This window comes from Heptranchias perlo, chromosome 35 (genome assembly GCF_035084215.1).
Source record: "Heptranchias perlo isolate sHepPer1 chromosome 35, sHepPer1.hap1, whole genome shotgun sequence".
NCBI classification, from domain to species: domain Eukaryota; kingdom Metazoa; phylum Chordata; class Chondrichthyes; order Hexanchiformes; family Hexanchidae; genus Heptranchias; species Heptranchias perlo.
This window is the reverse complement of record NC_090359.1, coordinates 7,390,941-7,410,540: the sequence shown is the minus strand read 5'-3', so window position 1 is coordinate 7,410,540 and position 19,600 is coordinate 7,390,941. Positions and strand designations below refer to the sequence as shown.

Genomic DNA, 19,600 nt, shown 5'->3' with positions numbered 1-19,600 from the left:
GCCTGTACTTGATGCTCCACAGTTCAATCTGGCCTGTTTTCCCAACTTTTTCTTCCTTCCACAGCCAATATGCCGCCTTTCCTTTCTTCCTTCCACTTCATGGAAACTATCCTGCGGCATTGCCGACTCCAGCATTCACTTTCATGATCTCACGCGTTTAAATTTGTTCTGCTGTGACCACTGTTTCTATTGGGCAGATGTCCGATTCGCACCAATGTTCATTTGCGCCTTGAAACCAGTCGACACATTTCGATCTGCGTGACCGCTCGACAGACAAACACGATGAAAGCAGGGCTGGCCTCTGGAAAGACAGCCGCCCGATTGTTCACGAATTTTACTTGTCGAATCTTGTGATCCAGGTGATGGTAACTGAAGAACTGGATTTTGTTTTGATGCTTTTTGGATTTTTTCTTTCAGCAGTTGAGTTGCGTGACCGACGGGCAGCGCGACAGAGCTGCGAGTGCCAGTTGAGAGGTGCACATTTGGCAAGTTGGGGCGGCCCAGGAAGATCGGAAGTATTCCGCCTTGATCTTAATAGTTCTGTTTAAACATGGGATTGAATCGAGTAGAGGATAAATGTAAAGAGCGCCTGTGGCGAAAAAGGAGTGATTGCAGGCCAAGAGCGAAAGGTGTTTCAAATTTTCGTGGCGCAGGAAGCTGTGTGCGGATAAGCCAGATTTTAAAGCGAGTGTGTCGGAAAGTAAAGAGCGATGTTGTGTGTGAGTAGAGCTCAAGAAAGTTGTGCTTGAAGCTGCGCCCTTGAGTAAAGTTTCAAGTTGTCAGGAAAACGGCTATAGTGAAAGCTCAAAAATAAATCCAGAAACTGCTGGCAACACTCAGCAGGTCAGGTATTATCTGTGGATAGATACTCGCTTTACCGGGGCGTCATTGTGCAATTTCTTGATCCTTCACGTTATTCACATCTTACACTCGCAACACCTCCGTGCACCAATTTTTCCTTGCTGATTTGAGCAGAGATCAGCGAGCAATGCAAAATTCACCCACCGTGGCTTCGGATTGGAGCGAGGCCCAAGACATCTGGTTGAATTTCAGGAAGGAAGCGACACATCAAACGGTAAATGCAATAATGGCGCGGATGAGATACAAAACCATGCGTGCAGAGCACAATGGATTAGGAATCCATCACCTCAAACACTCGGCCACCTCGTCGCATGAATATTGCTCAGGAAGACCATTTATTTGATTCGTTCAATGGAAAATCCTCGACTCAAAGGTCAAAATGCAAGAAAACCACATTTCAATCACCAGATATCAGATTCTGAAGGCAGAGCTTTGACAGGTGGTAGCGTGGACGAGCGGTCTAAGGCGCTGGATTAAGGCTCCAGTCTCTTCGGGGGCGTGGGTTCGAATCCCACCGCTGCCAGCGTGTAAAGTGCTTGCTATATTTTCCTCATCACCAAACATCCTTCTTTTCCAAGCAGCACCGGGCGGGACATTGCTGTTGTTCGGGCATGACTGCCCCACCTGATGCGCTTCGCCTTGATCGTATCCTCGTCCATGCTCTGCGTTGAGGTCGCAGTTTGTTCGGTTTGAATACGAGCTACAGTATAGTTTCGATTACCTCTTTTGTTCTCTACCACATACACTAATAGAATGCAGCAAGAAATCAATCTTTTGCACAAAAAAGAAATATTTTTTGTTGCTGGCAAAAACCGAACCATTCCTTCAAATCCAGCACTCTCACATGCCTGTACTTGATGCTCCACAGTTCAAACTGGCCTGTTTTCCCCACTTTTTCTTCCTTCCACAGCCAATATGCCGCCTTTCCTTTCTTCCTTCCACTTCATGGAAACTATCCTGCGGCATTGCCGACTCCAGCATTCACTTTCATGATCTCACGCGTTTAAATTTGTTCTGCTGTGACCACTGTTTCTATTGGGCAGATGTCCGATTCGCACCAATGTTCATTTGCGCCTTGAAACCAGTCGACACATTTCGATCTGCGTGACCGCTCGACAGACAAACACGATGAAAGCAGGGCTGGCCTCTGGAAAGACAGCCGCCCGATTGTTCACGAATTTTACTTGTCGAATCTTGTGATCCAGGTGATGGTAACTGAAGAACTGGATTTTGTTATGATGCTTTTTGGATTTTTTCTTTCAGCAGTTGAGTTGAGTGACCGACGGGCAGCGCGACAGAGCTGCGAGTGGCGGTTGAGAGGTGCACATTTGGCAAGTTGGGGCGGCCCAGGAAGATCGGAAGTATTCCGCCTTGATCTTAATAGTTCTGTTTAAACATGGGATTGAATCGAGTAGAGGATAAATGTAAAGAGCGCCTGTGGCGAAAAAGGAGCGATTGCAGGCCAAGAGCGAAAGGTGTTTCAAATTTTCGTGGCGCAGGAAGCTGTGTGCGGATAAGCCAGATTTTAAAGCGAGTGTGTCGAAAAGTAAAGAGCGATGTTGTGTGTGAGTAGAGCTCAAGAAAGTTGTGCTTGAAGCTGCGCCCTTGAGTAAAGTTTCAAGTTGTCAGGAAAACGGCTATAGTGAAAGCTCAAAAATAAATCCAGAAACTGCTGGCAACACTCAGCAGGTCAGGTATTATCTGTGGATAGATACTCGCTTTAACGGGGCGTCATTGTGTACTTTCTTGATCCTTCACGTTATTCACATCTTACACTCGCAACACCTCCGTGCACCAATTTTTCCTTGCTGATTTGAGCAGAGATCAGCGAGCAATGCAAAATTCATCCACCGTGGCTTCGGATTGGAGCGAGGCCCAAGACATCTGGTTGAATTTCAGGAAGGAAGCGACACATCAAACGGTAAATGCAATAATGGCGCGGATGAGATACAAAACCATGCGTGCAGAGCACAATGGATTAGGAATCCATCACCTCAAACACTCGGCCACCTCGTCGCATGAATATTGCTCAGAAAGACCATTTATTTGATTTTTTCAATGGAAAATCCTCGACTCAAAGGTCAAAATGCAAGAAAACCACATTTCAATCACCAGATATCAGATTCTGAAGGCAGAGCTTTGACAGGTGGTAGCGTGGCCGAGCGGTCTAAGGCGCTGGATTAAGGCTCCAGTCTCTTCGGGGGCGTGGGTTCGAATCCCACCGCTGCCAGCGTGTAAAGTGCTTGCTATTTTTTCCTCATCACCAAACATCCTTCTTTTCCAAGCAGCACCCGGCGAGACATTGCTGTTGTTCGAGCATGACTGCCCCACCTGATGCGCTTCGCCTTGATCGTATCCTCGTCCATGCTCTGCGTTGAGGTCGCAGTTTGTTCGGTTTGAATACGAGCTACAGTATAGTTTCGATTACCTCTTTTGTTCTCTACCACATACACTAATAGAATGCAGCAAGAAATCAATCTTTTGCACAAAAAAGAAATATTTTTTGTTGCTGGCAAAAACCGAACCATTCCTTCAAATCCAGCACTCTCACATGCCTGTACTTGATGCTCCACAGTTCAAACTGGCCTGTTTTCCCCACTTTTTCTTCCTTCCACAGCCAATATGCCGCCTTTCCTTTCTTCCTTCCACTTCATGGAAACTATCCTGCGGCATTGCCGACTCCAGCATTCAATTTCATGATCTCACGCGTTTAAATTTGTTCTGCTGTGACCACTGTTTCTATTGGGCAGATGTCCGATTCGCACCAATGTTCATTTGCGCCTTGAAACCAGTCGACACATTTCGATCTGCGTGACCGCTCGACAGACAAACACGATGAAAGCAGGGCTGGCCTCTGGAAAGACAGCCGCCCGATTGTTCACGAATTTTACTTGTCGAATCTTGTGATCCAGGTGATGGTAACTGAAGAACTGGATTTTGTTTTGATGCTTTTTGGATTTTTTCTTTCAGCAGTTGAGTTGCGTGACCGACGGGCAGCGCGACAGAGCTGCGAGTGGCGGTTGAGAGGTGCACATTTGGCAAGTTGGGGCGGCCCAGGAAGATCGGAAGTGTTCCGCCTTGATCTTAATAGTTCTGTTTAAACATGGGATTGAATCGAGTAGAGGATAAATGTAAAGAGCGCCTGTGGCGAAAAAGGAGCGATTGCAGGCCAAGAGCGAAAGGTGTTTCAAATTTTCGTGGCGCAGGAAGCTGTGTGCGGATAAGCCAGATTTTAAAGCGAGTGTGTCGGAAAGTAAAGAGCGATGTTGTGTGTGAGTAGAGCTCAAGAAAGTTGTGCTTGAAGCTGCGCCCTTGAGTAAAGTTTCAAGTTGTCAGGAAAACGGCTATAGTGAAAGCTCAAAAATAAATCCAGAAACTGCTGGCAACACTCAGCAGGTCAGGTATTATCTGTGGACAGATACTCGCTTTACCGGGGCGTCATTGTGCACTTTCTTGATCCTTCACGTTATTCTCATCTTACACTCGCAACACCTCCGTGCACCAATTTTTCCTTGCTGATTTGAGCAGAGATCAGCGAGCAATGCAAAATTCATCCACCGTGGCTTCGGATTGGAGCGAGGCCCAAGACATCTGGTTGAATTTCAGGAAGGAAGCGACACATCAAACGGTAAATGCAATAATGGCGCGGATGAGATACAAAACCATGCGTGCAGAGCACAATGGATTAGGAATCCATCACCTCAAACACTCGGCCACTTCGTCGCATGAATATTGCTCAGAAAGTCCATTTATTTGATTCGTTCAATGGAAAATCCTCGACTCAAAGGTCAAAATGCAAGAAAACCACATTTCAATCACCAGATATCAGATTCTGAAGGCAGAGCTTTCACACGTGGTAGCGTGGCCGAGCGGTCTAAGGCGCTGGATTAAGGCTCCAGTCTCTTCGGGGGCGTGGGTTCGAATCCCACCGCTGCCAGCGTGTAAAGTGCTTGCTATTTTTTCCTCATCACCAAACATCCTTCTTTTCCAAGCAGCACCGGGCGCGACATTGCTGTTGTTCGGGCATGACTGCCCCACCTGATGCGCTTCGCCTTGATCGTATCCTCGTCCATGCTCTGCGTTGAGGTCGCAGTTTGTTCGGTTTGAATACGAGCTACAGTATAGTTTCGATTACCTCTTTTGTTCTCTACCACATACACTAATAGAATGCAGCAAGAAATCAATCTTTTGCACAAAAAATAAATATTTTTTGTTGCTGGCAAAAACCTAACCATTCCTTCAAATCCAGCACTCTCACATGCCTGTACTTGATGCTCCACAGTTCAATCTGGCCTGTTTTCCCAACTTTTTCTTCCTTCCACAGCCAATATGCCGCCTTTCCTTTCTTCCTTCCACTTCATGGAAACTATCCTGCGGCATTGCCGACTCCAGCATTCACTTTCATGATCTCACGCGTTTAAATTTGTTCTGCTGTGACCACTGTTTCTATTGGGCAGATGTCCGATTCGCACCAATGTTCATTTGCGCCTTGAAACCAGTCGACACATTTCGATCTGCGTGACCGCTCGACAGACAAACACGATGAAAGCAGGGCTGGCCTCTGGAAAGACAGCCGCCCGATTGTTCACGAATTTTACTTGTCGAATCTTGTGATCCAGGTGATGGTAACTGAAGAACTGGATTTTGTTTTGATGCTTTTTGGATTTTTTCTTTCAGCAGTTGAGTTGCGTGACCGACGGGCAGCGCGACAGAGCTGCGAGTGCCAGTTGAGAGGTGCACATTTGGCAAGTTGGGGCGGCCCAGGAAGATCGGAAGTATTCCGCCTTGATCTTAATAGTTCTGTTTAAACATGGGATTGAATCGAGTAGAGGATAAATGTAAAGAGCGCCTGTGGCGAAAAAGGAGTGATTGCAGGCCAAGAGCGAAAGGTGTTTCAAATTTTCGTGGCGCAGGAAGCTGTGTGCGGATAAGCCAGATTTTAAAGCGAGTGTGTCGGAAAGTAAAGAGCGATGTTGTGTGTGAGTAGAGCTCAAGAAAGTTGTGCTTGAAGCTGCGCCCTTGAGTAAAGTTTCAAGTTGTCAGGAAAACGGCTATAGTGAAAGCTCAAAAATAAATCCAGAAACTGCTGGCAACACTCAGCAGGTCAGGTATTATCTGTGGATAGATACTCGCTTTACCGGGGCGTCATTGTGCAATTTCTTGATCCTTCACGTTATTCACATCTTACACTCGCAACACCTCCGTGCACCAATTTTTCCTTGCTGATTTGAGCAGAGATCAGCGAGCAATGCAAAATTCACCCACCGTGGCTTCGGATTGGAGCGAGGCCCAAGACATCTGGTTGAATTTCAGGAAGGAAGCGACACATCAAACGGTAAATGCAATAATGGCGCGGATGAGATACAAAACCATGCGTGCAGAGCACAATGGATTAGGAATCCATCACCTCAAACACTCGGCCACCTCGTCGCATGAATATTGCTCAGGAAGACCATTTATTTGATTCGTTCAATGGAAAATCCTCGACTCAAAGGTCAAAATGCAAGAAAACCACATTTCAATCACCAGATATCAGATTCTGAAGGCAGAGCTTTGACAGGTGGTAGCGTGGACGAGCGGTCTAAGGCGCTGGATTAAGGCTCCAGTCTCTTCGGGGGCGTGGGTTCGAATCCCACCGCTGCCAGCGTGTAAAGTGCTTGCTATATTTTCCTCATCACCAAACATCCTTCTTTTCCGAGCAGCACCGGGCGAGACATTGCTGTTGTTCGGGCATGACTGCCCCACCTGATGCGCTTCGCCTTGATCGTATCCTCGTCCATGCTCTGCGTTGAGGTCGCAGTTTGTTCGGTTTGAATACGAGCTACAGTATAGTTTCGATTACCTCTTTTGTTCTCTACCACATACACTAATAGAATGCAGCAAGAAATCAATCTTTTGCACAAAAAAGAAATATTTTTTGTTGCTGGCAAAAACCGAACCATTCCTTCAAATCCAGCACTCTCACATGCCTGTACTTGATGCTCCACAGTTCAAACTGGCCTGTTTTCCCCACTTTTTCTACCTTCCAAAGCCAATATGCCGCCTTTCCTTTCTTCCTTCCACTTCATGGAAACTATCCTGCGGCATTGCCGACTCCAGCATTCAATTTCATGATCTCACGCGTTTAAATTTGTTCTGCTGTGACCACTGTTTCTATTGGGCAGATGTCTGATTCGCACCAATGTTCATTTGCGCCTTGAAACCAGTCGACACATTTCGATCTGCGTGACCGCTCGACAGACAAACACGATGAAAGCAGGGCTGGCCTCTGGAAAGACAGCCGCCCGATTGTTCACGAATTTTACTTGTCGAATCTTGTGATCCAGGTGATGGTAACTGAAGAACTGGATTTTGTTTTGATGCTTTTTGGATTTTTTCTTTCAGCAGTTGAGTTGCGTGACCGACGGGCAGCGCGACAGAGCTGCGAGTGGCGGTTGAGAGGTGCACATTTGGCAAGTTGGGGCGGCCCAGGAAGATCGGAAGTGTTCCGCCTTGATCTTAATAGTTCTGTTTAAACATGGGATTGAATCGAGTAGAGGATAAATGTAAAGAGCGCCTGTGGCGAAAAAGGAGCGATTGCAGGCCAAGAGCGAAAGGTGTTTCAAATTTTCGTGGCGCAGGAAGCTGTGTGCGGATAAGCCAGATTTTAAAGCGAGTGTGTCGGAAAGTAAAGAGCGATGTTGTGTGTGAGTAGAGCTCAAGAAAGTTGTGCTTGAAGCTGCGCCCTTGAGTAAAGTTTCAAGTTGTCAGGAAAACGGCTATAGTGAAAGCTCAAAAATAAATCCAGAAACTGCTGGCAACACTCAGCAGGTCAGGTATTATCTGTGGACAGATACTCGCTTTACCGGGGCGTCATTGTGCACTTTCTTGATCCTTCACGTTATTCTCATCTTACACTCGCAACACCTCCGTGCACCAATTTTTCCTTGCTGATTTGAGCAGAGATCAGCGAGCAATGCAAAATTCATCCACCGTGGCTTCGGATTGGAGCGAGGCCCAAGACATCTGGTTGAATTTCAGGAAGGAAGCGACACATCAAACGGTAAATGCAATAATGGCGCGGATGAGATACAAAACCATGCGTGCAGAGCACAATGGATTAGGAATCCATCACCTCAAACACTCGGCCACTTCGTCGCATGAATATTGCTCAGAAAGTCCATTTATTTGATTCGTTCAATGGAAAATCCTCGACTCAAAGGTCAAAATGCAAGAAAACCACATTTCAATCACCAGATATCAGATTCTGAAGGTAGAGCTTTCACACGTGGTAGCGTGGCCGAGCGGTCTAAGGCGCTGGATTAAGGCTCCAGTCTCTTCGGGGGCGTGGGTTCGAATCCCACCGCTGCCAGCGTGTAAAGTGCTTGCTATTTTTTCCTCATCACCAAACATCCTTCTTTTCCAAGCAGCACCGGGCGCGACATTGCTGTTGTTCGGGCATGACTGCCCCACCTGATGCGCTTCGCCTTGATCGTATCCTCGTCCATGCTCTGCGTTGAGGTCGCAGTTTGTTCGGTTTGAATACGAGCTACAGTATAGTTTCGATTACCTCTTTTGTTCTCTACCACATACACTAATAGAATGCAGCAAGAAATCAATCTTTTGCACAAAAAATAAATATTTTTTGTTGCTGGCAAAAACCTAACCATTCCTTCAAATCCAGCACTCTCACATGCCTGTACTTGATGCTCCACAGTTCAATCTGGCCTGTTTTCCCAACTTTTTCTTCCTTCCACAGCCAATATGCCGCCTTTCCTTTCTTCCTTCCACTTCATGGAAACTATCCTGCGGCATTGCCGACTCCAGCATTCACTTTCATGATCTCACGCGTTTAAATTTGTTCTGCTGTGACCACTGTTTCTATTGGGCAGATGTCCGATTCGCACCAATGTTCATTTGCGCCTTGAAACCAGTCGACACATTTCGATCTGCGTGACCGCTCGACAGACAAACACGATGAAAGCAGGGCTGGCCTCTGGAAAGACAGCCGCCCGATTGTTCACGAATTTTACTTGTCGAATCTTGTGATCCAGGTGATGGTAACTGAAGAACTGGATTTTGTTTTGATGCTTTTTGGATTTTTTCTTTCAGCAGTTGAGTTGCGTGACCGACGGGCAGCGCGACAGAGCTGCGAGTGCCAGTTGAGAGGTGCACATTTGGCAAGTTGGGGCGGCCCAGAAAGATCGGAAGTATTCCGCCTTGATCTTAATAGTTCTGTTTAAACATGGGATTGAATCGAGTAGAGGATAAATGTAAAGAGCGCCTGTGGCGAAAAAGGAGTGATTGCAGGCCAAGAGCGAAAGGTGTTTCAAATTTTCGTGGCGCAGGAAGCTGTGTGCGGATAAGCCAGATTTTAAAGCGAGTGTGTCGGAAAGTAAAGAGCGATGTTGTGTGTGAGTAGAGCTCAAGAAAGTTGTGCTTGAAGCTGCGCCCTTGAGTAAAGTTTCAAGTGTCAGGAAAACGGCTATAGTGAAAGCTCAAAAATAAATCCAGAAACTGCTGGCAACACTCAGCAGGTCAGGTATTATCTGTGGATAGATACTCGCTTTACCGGGGCGTCATTGTGCACTTTCTTGATCCTTCACGTTATTCACATCGTACACTCGCAACACCTCCGTGCACCAATTTTTCCTTGCTGATTTGAGCAGAGATCAGCGAGCAATGCAAAATTCACCCACCGTGGCTTCGGATTGGAGCGAGGCCCAAGACATCTGGTTGAATTTCAGGAAGGAAGCGACACATCAAACGGTAAATGCAATAATGGCGCGGATGAGATACAAAACCATGCGTGCAGAGCACAATGGATTAGGAATCCATCACCTCAAACACTCGGCCACCTCGTCGCATGAATATTGCTCAGGAAGACCATTTATTTGATTCGTTCAATGGAAAATCCTCGACTCAAAGGTCAAAATGCAAGAAAACCACATTTCAATCACCAGATATCAGATTCTGAAGGCAGAGCTTTGACAGGTAGTAGCGTGGACGAGCGGTCTAAGGCGCTGGATTAAGGCTCCAGTCTCTTCGGGGGCGTGGGTTCGAATCCCACCGCTGCCAGCGTGTAAAGTGCTTGCTATTTTTTCCTCATCACCAAACATCCTTCTTTTCCAAGCAGCACCGGGCGAGACATTGCTGTTGTTCGGGCATGACTGCCCCACCTGATGCGCTTCGCCTTGATCGTATCCTCGTCCATGCTCTGCGTTGAGGTCGCAGTTTGTTCGGTTTGAATACGAGCTACAGTATAGTTTCGATTACCTCTTTTGTTCGCTACCACATACACTAATAGAATGCAGCAAGAAATCAATCTTTTGCACAAAAAAGAAATATTTTTTGTTGCTGGCAAAAACCGAACCATTCCTTCAAATCCAGCACTCTCACATGCCTGTACTTGATGCTCCACAGTTCAAACTGGCCTGTTTTCCCCACTTTTTCTTCCTTCCACAGCCAATATGCCGCCTTTCCTTTCTTCCTTCCACTTCATGGAAACTATCCTGCGGCATTGCCGACTCCAGCATTCAATTTCATGATCTCACGCGTTTAAATTTGTTCTGCTGTGACCACTGTTTCTATTGGGCAGATGTCCGATTCGCACCAATGTTCATTTGCGCCTTGAAACCAGTCGACACATTTCGATCTGCGTGACCGCTCGACAGACAAACACGATGAAAGCAGGGCTGGCCTCTGGAAAGACAGCCGCCCGATTGTTCACGAATTTTACTTGTCGAATCTTGTGATCCAGGTGATGGTAACTGAAGAACTGGATTTTGTTTTGATGCTTTTTGGATTTTTTCTTTCAGCAGTTGAGTTGCGTGACCGACGGGCAGCGCGACAGAGCTGCGAGTGGCGGTTGAGAGGTGCACATTTGGCAAGTTGGGGCGGCCCAGGAAGATCGGAAGTGTTCCGCCTTGATCTTAATAGTTCTGTTTAAACATGGGATTGAATCGAGTAGACGATAAATGTAAAGAGCGCCTGTGGCGAAAAAGGAGCGATTGCAGGCCAAGAGCGAAAGGTGTTTCAAATTTTCGTGGCGCAGGAAGCTGTGTGCGGATAAGCCAGATTTTAAAGCGAGTGTGTCGGAAAGTAAAGAGCGATGTTGTGTGTGAGTAGAGCTCAAGAAAGTTGTTCTTGAAGCTGCGCCCTTGAGTAAAGTTTCAAGTTGTCAGGAAAACGGCTATAGTGAAAGCTCAAAAATAAATCCAGAAACTGCTGGCAACACTCAGCAGGTCAGGTATTATCTGTGGATAGATACTCGCTTTACCGGGGCGTCATTGTGCACTTTCTTGATCCTTCACGTTATTCACATCTTACACTCGCAACACCTCCGTGCACCAATTTTTCCTTGCTGATTTGAGCAGAGATCAGCGAGCAATGCAAAATTCATCCACCGTGGCTTCGGATTGGAGCGAGGCCCAAGACATCTGGTTGAATTTCAGGAAGGAAGCGACACATCAAACGGTAAATGCAATAATGGCGCGGATGAGATACAAAACCATGCGTGCAGAGCACAATGGATTAGGAATCCATCACCTCAAACACTCGGCCACCTCGTCGCATGAATATTGCTCAGAAAGACCATTTATTTGATTCGTTCAATGGAAAATCCTCGACTCAAATTTTTTCCTCATCACCAAACATCCTTCTTTTCCAAGCAGCACCGGGCGCGACATTGCTGTTGTTCGGGCATGACTGCCCCACCTGATGCGCTTCGCCTTGATCGTATCCTCGTCCATGCTCTGCGTTGAGGTCGCAGTTTGTTCGGTTTGAATACGAGCTACAGTATAGTTTCGATTACCTCTTTTGTTCTCTACCACATACACTAATAGAATGCAGCAAGAAATCAATCTTTTGCACAAAAAAGAAATGTTTTTTGTTGCTGGCAAAAACCTAACCATTCCTTCAAATCCAGCACTCTCACATGCCTGTACTTGATGCTCCACAGTTCAAACTGGCCTGTTTTCCCAACTTTTTCTTCCTTCCACAGCCAATATGCCGCCTTTCCTTTCTTCCTTCCACTTCATGGAAACTATCCTGCGGCATTGCCGACTCCAGCATTCACTTTCATGATCTCACGCGTTTAAATTTGTTCTGCTGTGACCACTGTTTCTATTGGGCAGATGTCCGATTCGCACCAATGTTCATTTGCGCCTTGAAACCAGTCGACACATTTCGATCTGCGTGACCGCTCGACAGACAAACACGATGAAAGCAGGGCTGGCCTCTGGAAAGACAGCCGCCCGATTGTTCACGAATTTTACTTGTCGAATCTTGTGATCCAGGTGATGGTAACTGAAGAACTGGATTTTGTTTTGATGCTTTTTGGATTTTTTCTTTCAGCAGTTGAGTTGCGTGACCGACGGGCAGCGCTGCAGAGCTGCGAGTGGCGGTTGAGAGGTGCACATTTGGCAAGTTGGGGCGGCCCAGGAAGATCGGAAGTATTCCGCCTTGATCTTAATAGTTCTGTTTAAACATGGGATTGAATCGAGTAGACGATAAATGTAAAGAGCGCCTGTGGCGAAAAAGGAGCGATTGCAGGCCAAGAGCGAAAGGTGTTTCAAATTTTCGTGGCGCAGGAAGCTGTGTGCGGATAAGCCAGATTTTAAAGCGAGTGTGTCGGAAAGTAAAGAGCGATGTTGTGTGTGAGTAGAGCTCAAGAAAGTTGTGCTTGAAACTGCGCCCTTGAGTAAAGTTTCAAGTTGTCAGGAAAACGGCTATCGTGAAAGCTCAAAAATAAATCCAGAAACTGCTGGCAACACTCAGCAGGTCAGGTATTATCTGTGGATAGATACTCGCTTTACCGGGGCGTCATTGTGCACTTTCTTGATCCTTCACGTTATTCACATCTTACACTCGCAACACCTCCGTGCACCAATTTTTCCTTGCTGATTTGAGCAGAGATCAGCGAGCAATGCAAAATTCATCCACCGTGGCTTCGGATTGGAGCGAGGCCCAAGACATCTGGTTGAATTTCAGGAAGGAAGCGACACATCAAACGGTAAATGCAATAATGGCGCGGATGAGATACAAAACCATGCGTGCAGAGCACAATGGATTAGGAATCCATCACCTCAAACACTCGGCCACCTCGTCGCATGAATATTGCTCAGAAAGACCATTTATTTGATTCGTTCAATGGAAAATCCTCGACTCAAAGGTCAAAATGCAAGAAAACCACATTTCAATCACCAGATATCAGATTCTGAAGGCAGAGCTTTGACACGTGGTAGCGTGGCCGAGCGGTCTAAGGCGCTGGATTAAGGCTCCAGTCTCTTCGGGGGCGTGGGTTCGAATCCCACCGCTGCCAACATGTAAAGTGCTTGCTATTTTTTCCTCATCACCAAACATCCTTCTTTTCCAAGCAGCACCGGGCGCGACATTGCTGTTGTTCGGGCATCACTGCCCCACCTGATGCGCTTCGCCTTGATCGTATCCTCGTCCATTCTCTGCGTTGAGGTCGCAGTTTGTTCGGTTTGAATACGAGCTGCAGTATAGTTTCGATTCCCTCTTTTGTTCTCTACCACATACACTAATAGAATGCAGCAAGAAATCAATCTTTTTCACAAAAAAGTAATATTTTTTGTTGCTGGCAAAAACCTAACCATTCCTTCAAATCCAGCACTCTCACATGCCTGTACTTGATGCTCCACAGTTCAAACTGGCCTGTTTTCCCCACTTTTTCTTCCTTCCACAGCCAATATGCCGCCTTTCCTTTCTTCCTTCCACTTCATGGAAACTATCCTGCGGCATTGCCGACTCCAGCATTCACTTTCATGATCTCACGCGTTTAAATTTGTTCTGCTGTGACCACTGTTTCTATTGGGCAGATGTCCGATTCGCACCAATGTTCATTTGCGCCTTGAAACCAGTCGACACATTTCGATCTGCGTGACCGCTCGACAGACAAACACGATGAATGCAGGGCTGGCCTCTGGAAAGACAGCCGCCCGATTGTTCACGAATTTTACTTGTCGAATCTTGTGATCCAGGTGATGGTAACTGAAAAACTGGATTTTGTTTTGATGCTTTTTGGATTTTTTCTTTCAGCAGTTGAGTTGCGTGACCGACGGGCAGCGCGACAGAGCTGCGAGTGGCGGTTGAGTGGTGCACATTTGGCAAGTTGGGGCGGCCCAGGAAGATCGGAAGTATTCCGCCTTGATCTTAATAGTTCTGTTTAAACATGGGATTGAATCGAGTAGAGGATAAATGTAAAGAGCGCCTGTGGCGAAAAAGGAGCGATTGCAGGCCAAGAGCGAAAGGTGTTTCAAATTTTCATGGCGCAGGAAGCTGTGTGCGGATAAGCCAGATTTTAAAGCGAGTGTGTCGGAAAGTAAAGAGCGATGTTGTGTGTGAGTAGAGCTCAAGAAAGTTGTGCTTGAAGCTGCGCCCTTGAGTAAAGTTTCAAGTTGTCAGGAAAACGGCTATAGTGAAAGCTCAAAAATAAATCCAGAAACTGCTGGCAACACTCTGCAGGTCAGGTATTATCTGTGGATAGATACTCGCTTTACCGGGGCGTAATTGTGCACTTTCTTGATCCTTCACGTTATTCACATCTTACACTCGCAACACCTCCGTGCACCAATTTTTCCTTGCTGATTTGAGCAGAGATCAGCGAGCAATGCAAAATTCATCCACCGTGGCTTCGGATTGGAGCGAGGCCCAAGACATCTGGTTGAATTTCAGGAAGGAAGCGACACATCAAACGGTAAATGCAATAATGGCGCGGATGAGATACAAAACCATGCGTGCAGAGCACAATGGATTAGGAATCCATCACCTCAAACACTCGGCCACTTCGTCGCATGAATATTGCTCAGAAAGACCATTTATTTGATTCGTTCAATGGAAAATCCTCGACTCAAAGGTCAAAATGCAAGAAAACCACATTTCAATCACCAGATATCAGATTCTGAAGGCAGAGCTTTGACAGGTGGTAGCGTGGCCGAGCGGTCTAAGGCGCTGGATTAAGGCTCCAGTCTCTTCGGGGGCGTGGGTTCGAATCCCACCGCTGCCAACATGTAAAGTGCTTGCTATTTTTTCCTCATCACCAAACATCCTTCTTTTCCAAGCAGCACCGGGCGCGACATTGCTGTTGTTCGGGCATGACTGTCCCACCTGATGCGCTTTGCCTTGATCGTCTCCTCGTCCATGCTCTGCGTTGAGGTCGCAGTTTGTTCGGTTTGAATACGAGCTACAGTATAGTTTCGATTACCTCTTTTGTTCTCTACCACATACACTAATAGAATGCAGCAAGAAATCAATCTTTTGCACAAAAAAGAAATATTTTTTGTTGCTGGCAAAAACCTAACCATTCCTTCAAATCCAGCACTCTCACATGCCTGTACTTGATGCTCCACAGTTCAAACTGGCCTGTTTTCCCAACTTTTTCTTCCTTCCACAGCCAATATGCCGCCTTTCCTTTCTTCCTTCCACTTCATGGAAACTATCCTGCGGCATTGCCGACTCCAGCATTCACTTTCATGATCTCACGCGTTTAAATTTGTTCTGCTGTGACCACTGTTTCTATTGGGCAGATGTCCGATTCGCACCAATGTTCATTTGCGCCTTGAAACCAGTCGACACATTTCGATCTGCGTGACCGCTCGACAGACAAACACGATGAAAGCAGGGCTGGCCTCTGGAAAGACAGCCGCCCGATTGTTCACGAATTTTACTTGTCGAATCTTGTGATCCAGGTGATGGTAACTGAAGAACTGGATTTTGTTTTGATGCTTTTTGGATTTTTTCTTTCAGCAGTTGAGTTGCGTGACCGACGGGCAGCGCGACAGAGCTGCGAGTGGCGGTTGAGAGGTGAACATTTGGCAAGTTGGGGCGGCCCAGGAAGATCGGAAGTGTTCCGCCTTGATCTTAATAGTTCTGTTTAAACATGGGATTGAATCGAGTAGAGGATAAATGTAAAGAGCGCCTGTGGCGAAAAAGGAGCGATTGCAGGCCAAGAGCGAAAGGTGTTTCAAATTTTCGTGGCGCAGGAAGCTGTGTGCGGATAAGCCAGATTTTAAAGCGAGTGTGTCGGAAAGTAAAGAGCGATGTTGTGTGTGAGTAGAGCTCAAGAAAGTTGTGCTTGAAGCTGCGCCCTTGAGTAAAGTTTCAAGTTGTCAGGAAAACGGCTATAATGAAAGCTCAAAAATAAATCCAGAAACTGCTGGCAACACTCAGCAGGTCAGGTATTATCTGTGGATAGATACTCGCTTTACAGGGGCGTCATTGTGCACTTTCTTGATCCTTCACGTTATTCACATCTTACACTCGCAACACCTCCGTGCACCAATTTTTCCTTGCTGATTTGAGCAGAGATCAGCGAGCAATGCAAAATTCATCCACCGTGGCTTCGGATTGGAGCGAGGCCCAAGACATCTGGTTGAATTTCAGGAAGGAAGCGACGCATCAAACGGTAAATGCAATAATGGCGCGAATGAGATACAAAACCATGCGTGCAGAGCACAATGGATTAGGAATCCATCACCTCAAACACTCGGCCACCTCGTCGCATGAATATTGTTCAGAAAGTCCATTTATTTGATTCGTTCAATGGAAAATCCTCGACTCAAAGGTCAAAATGCAAGAAAACCACATTTCAATCACCAGATATCAGATTCTGAAGGCAGAGCTTTGACACGTGGTAGCGTGGCCGAGCGGTCTAAGGCGCTGGATTAAGGCTCCAGTCTCTTCGGGGGCGTGGGTTCGAATCCCACTGCTGCCAACATGTAAAGTGCTTGCTATTTTTTCCTCATCACCAAACATCCTTCTTTTCCAAGCAGCACCGGGCGCGACATTGCTGTTGTTCGGGCATGACTGCCCCACCTGATGCGCTTCGCCTTGATCGTATCCTCGTCCATTCTCTGCGTTGAGGTCGCAGTTTGTTCGGTTTGAATACGAGCTGCAGTATAGTTTCGATTACATCTTTTGTTCTCTACCACATACACTAATAGAATGCAGCAAGAAATCAATCTTTTTCACAAAAAAGTAATATTTCTTGTTGCTGGCAAAAACCGAACCATTCCTTCAAATCCAGCACTCTCACATGCCTGTACTTGATGCTCCACAGTTCAAACTGGCCTGTTTTCCCCACTTTTTCTTCCTTCCACAGCCAATATGCCGCCTTTCCTTTCTTCCTTCCACTTCATGGAAACTATCCTGCGGCATTGCCGACTCCAGCATTCACTTTCATGATCTCACGCGTTTAAATTTGTTCTGCTGTGACCACTGTTTCTATTGGGCAGATGTCCGATTCGCACCAATGTTCATTTGCGCCTTGAAACCAGTCGACACATTTCGATCTGCGTGACCGCTCGACAGACAAACACGATGAAAGCAGGGCTGGCCTCTGGAAAGACAGCCGCCCGATTGTTCACGAATTTTACTTGTCGAATCTTGTGATCCAGGTGATGGTAACTGAAGAACTGGATTTTGTTTTGATGCTTTTTGGATTTTTTCTTTCAGCAGTTGAGTTGCGTGACCGACGGGCAGCGCGACAGAGCTGCGAGTGGCGGTTGAGAGGTGAACATTTGGCAAGTTGGGGCGGCCCAGGAAGATCGGAAGTGTTCCGCCTTGATCTTAATAGTTCTGTTTAAACATGGGATTGAATCGAGTAGAGGATAAATGTAAAGAGCGCCTGTGGCGAAAAAGGAGCGATTGCAGGCCAAGAGCGAAAGGTGTTTCAAATTTTCGTGGCGCAGGAAGCTGTGTGCGGATAAGCCAGATTTTAAAGCGAGTGTGTCGGAAAGTAAAGAGCGATGTTGTGTGTGAGTAGAGCTCAAGAAAGTTGTGCTTGAAGCTGCGCCCTTGAGTAAAGTTTCAAGTTGTCAGGAAAACGGCTATAATGAAAGCTCAAAAATAAATCCAGAAACTGCTGGCAACACTCAGCAGGTCAGGTATTATCTGTGGATAGATACTCGCTTTACAGGGGCGTCATTGTGCACTTTCTTGATCCTTCACGTTATTCACATCTTACACTCGCAACACCTCCGTGCACCAATTTTTCCTTGCTGATTTGAGCAGAGATCAGCGAGCAATGCAAAATTCATCCACCGTGGCTTCGGATTGGAGCGAGGCCCAAGACATCTGGTTGAATTTCAGGAAGGAAGCGACGCATCAAACGGTAAATGCAATAATGGCGCGAATGAGATACAAAACCATGCGTGCAGAGCACAATGGATTAGGAATCCATCACCTCAAACACTCGGCCACCCCGTCGCATGAATATTGTTCAGAAAGTCCATTTATTTGATTCGTTCAATGGAAAATCCTCGACTCAAAGGTCAAAATGCAAGAAAACCACATTTCAATCACCAGATATCAGATTCTGAAGGCAGAGCTTTGACACGTGGTAGCGTGGCCGAGCGGTCTAAGGCGCTGGATTAAGGCTCCAGTTTCTTCGGGGGCGTGGTTTGGAATCCCACCGCTGCCAGCGTGTAAAGTGCGTGCTATTTTTTCCTCATCACCAAACATCCTTCTTTTCCAAGCAGCACCGGGCGCGACATTGCTGTTGTTCGGGCATGACTGCCCCACCTGATGCGCTTCGCCTTGATCGTATCCTCGTCCATGCTCTGCGTTGAGGTCGCAGTTTGTTCGGTTTGAATACGAGCTACAGTATAGTTTCGATTACCTCTTTTGTTCTCTACCACATACACTAATAGAATGCAGCAAGAAATCAATCTTTTGCACAAAAAAGAAATATTTTTTGTTGCTGGCAAAAACCGAACCATTCCTTCAAATCCAGCACTCTCACATGTGTACTTGATGCTCCACAGTTCAAACTGGCCTGTTTTCCCAACTTTTTCTTCCTTCCACAGCCAATATGCCGCCTTTCCTTTCTTCCTTCCACTTCATGGAAACTATCCTGCGGCATTGCCGACTCCAGCATTCACTTTCATGATCTCACGCGTTTAAATTTGTTCTGCTGTGACCACTGTTTCTATTGGGCAGATGTCCGATTCGCACCAATGTTCATTTGCGCCTTGAAACCAGTCGACACATTTCGATCTGCGTGACCGCTCGACAGACAAACACGATGAAAGCAGGGCTGGCCTCTGGAAAGACAGCCGCCCGATTGTTCACGAATTTTACTTGTCGAATCTTGTGATCCAGGTGATGGTAACTGAAGAACTGGATTTTGTTTTGATGCTTTTTGGATTTTTTCTTTCAGCAGTTGAGTTGCGTGACCGACGGGCAGCGCTACAGAGCTGCGAGTGGCGGTTGAGAGGTGCACATTTGGCAAGTTGGGGCGGCCCAGGAAGATCGGAAGTATTCCGCCTTGATCTTAATAGTTCTGTTTAAACATGGGATTGAATCGAGTAGAGGATAAATGTAAAGAGCGCCTGTGGCGAAAAAGCAGCGATTGCAGGCCAAGAGCGAAAGGTGTTTCAAATTTTCGTGGCGCAGGAAGCTGTGTGCGGATAAGTCAGATTTTACAGCGAGTGTGTCGGAAAGTAAAGAGCGATGTTGTGTGTGAGTAGAGCTCAAGAAAGTTGTGCTTGAAGCTGCGCCCTTGAGTAAAGTTTCAAGTTGTCAGGAAAACGGCTATAGTGAAAGCTCAAAAAAAACGAGAAACTGCTGGCAACACTCAGCAGGTCAGGTATTATCTGTGGACAGATACTCGCTTTACCGGGGCGTAATTGTGCACTTTCTTGATCCTTCACGTTATTCACATCTTACACTCGCAACACCTCCGTGCACCAATTTTTCCTTGCTGATTTGAGCAGAGATCAGCGAGCAATGCAAAATT

The 19,600-nt window shown here is 46.6% G+C and overlaps 10 non-coding genes across 10 annotated transcripts; all 10 read left to right on the top strand.

Annotated features, from left to right (window-relative positions):
* The first annotated feature begins 1,302 nt into the window (after positions 1–1,302).
* trnal-aag (transfer RNA leucine (anticodon AAG)) lies at positions 1,303–1,384 on the top strand. The gene has a single exon. It is a non-coding gene; the product is annotated as a tRNA-Leu (tRNA).
* A 1,625-nt stretch (positions 1,385–3,009) lies between these two features.
* On the top strand, positions 3,010–3,091 carry trnal-aag (transfer RNA leucine (anticodon AAG)). Its single transcript has one exon. It is a non-coding gene; the product is annotated as a tRNA-Leu (tRNA).
* A 1,625-nt stretch (positions 3,092–4,716) lies between these two features.
* trnal-aag (transfer RNA leucine (anticodon AAG)) lies at positions 4,717–4,798 on the top strand. Its single transcript has one exon. It is a non-coding gene; the product is annotated as a tRNA-Leu (tRNA).
* Positions 4,799–6,423: 1,625 nt separating this feature from the next.
* Positions 6,424–6,505, top strand: trnal-aag (transfer RNA leucine (anticodon AAG)). Its single transcript has one exon. It is a non-coding gene; the product is annotated as a tRNA-Leu (tRNA).
* A 1,625-nt stretch (positions 6,506–8,130) lies between these two features.
* On the top strand, positions 8,131–8,212 carry trnal-aag (transfer RNA leucine (anticodon AAG)). The gene has a single exon. It is a non-coding gene; the product is annotated as a tRNA-Leu (tRNA).
* Positions 8,213–9,836: 1,624 nt separating this feature from the next.
* On the top strand, positions 9,837–9,918 carry trnal-aag (transfer RNA leucine (anticodon AAG)). The gene has a single exon. It is a non-coding gene; the product is annotated as a tRNA-Leu (tRNA).
* A 3,162-nt stretch (positions 9,919–13,080) lies between these two features.
* trnal-aag (transfer RNA leucine (anticodon AAG)) lies at positions 13,081–13,162 on the top strand. Its single transcript has one exon. It is a non-coding gene; the product is annotated as a tRNA-Leu (tRNA).
* Positions 13,163–14,787: 1,625 nt separating this feature from the next.
* Positions 14,788–14,869, top strand: trnal-aag (transfer RNA leucine (anticodon AAG)). The gene has a single exon. It is a non-coding gene; the product is annotated as a tRNA-Leu (tRNA).
* A 1,625-nt stretch (positions 14,870–16,494) lies between these two features.
* On the top strand, positions 16,495–16,576 carry trnal-aag (transfer RNA leucine (anticodon AAG)). Its single transcript has one exon. It is a non-coding gene; the product is annotated as a tRNA-Leu (tRNA).
* Positions 16,577–18,201: 1,625 nt separating this feature from the next.
* On the top strand, positions 18,202–18,283 carry trnal-aag (transfer RNA leucine (anticodon AAG)). Its single transcript has one exon. It is a non-coding gene; the product is annotated as a tRNA-Leu (tRNA).
* Positions 18,284–19,600: the final 1,317 nt, after the last annotated feature.